Source organism: Nomia melanderi, unplaced genomic scaffold (assembly GCF_051020985.1).
Source record: "Nomia melanderi isolate GNS246 unplaced genomic scaffold, iyNomMela1 scaffold0014, whole genome shotgun sequence".
Classification (NCBI taxonomy): domain Eukaryota; kingdom Metazoa; phylum Arthropoda; class Insecta; order Hymenoptera; family Halictidae; genus Nomia; species Nomia melanderi.
Genome location: NW_027475130.1, coordinates 8,190,081 through 8,191,035, shown reverse-complemented (window position 1 = coordinate 8,191,035; position 955 = coordinate 8,190,081).

The window sequence follows — 955 nt, the reverse complement described above, 5'->3', positions numbered from 1 at the left end:
CTGGGCTGGGGGAACGTCCTCGGACCTCCAGGGGCCGAGACAACCACCGTCTCATGGGGCCGGACACTCAGGGTCAGTGAAAGATCCAATATATATCTGATGGTATCTCGGGTGCTATTACAGATAGCGCAATAAACCAAATTGAATTACCTGCAGGAGGCCCTGGCGCATGCATCTGTGCAGCGGGAACGACGTCGGACCACCAGGGGCCGAGAAAACAACCGTCTCATGGGGCCGGACACTCAGGGTCAGGGAAAAATCCAATATATATCTGGTGATATCTTGGGTGCTATTAGAGATAGCGCAATAAACCAAAGTGAATTATCTGCAGGAGGCCCTGGCGCATGCATCTGTGCAGCGGGAACGACCTCCGACCACCAGGGGCCGACACAACCACCGTCTCATGGGGCCGGACACTCAGGGTCAGGGAAAAATCCGATATATATGTGGTGATATCTCGGGTGCTATTACAGATAGCCCAATAAATCAATGTGCATTTTCTGTAGGAGGCCCTGGCGCATGAATCTGTGCAGCGGCAACGACCTCGGACCACCAGGGGCCGAGAAAACCACAGTCTCATGGGGCCGGACACTCAGGGTCTGGGGAAAATTCATTATATATCTGGTGATATCTCGGGTGCTATTAGAGATAGCGCAATAAACCAAAGTGAATTATCTGCAGGAGGCTCTGGCGCATGAATCTGTGCAGCGGGAACGACCTCGGACCACCAGGGGCCAAGAAAACCACCGTCTCATGGGGCGGGACACTCAGGGTCAGGGAAAAATCCAATATATATCTGGTGGTATCTCGGGTGCTATTACAGATAGCGCAATAAATCAAAGTGCATTGTCTGTAAGCTGCCCTGGCGCATGAATCTGGGCAGCGGAAACGACCTCGGACCACCAGGGGCCGAGAAAACCACCGTCACATGAGGCCGGACACTCAGGATCAGGGG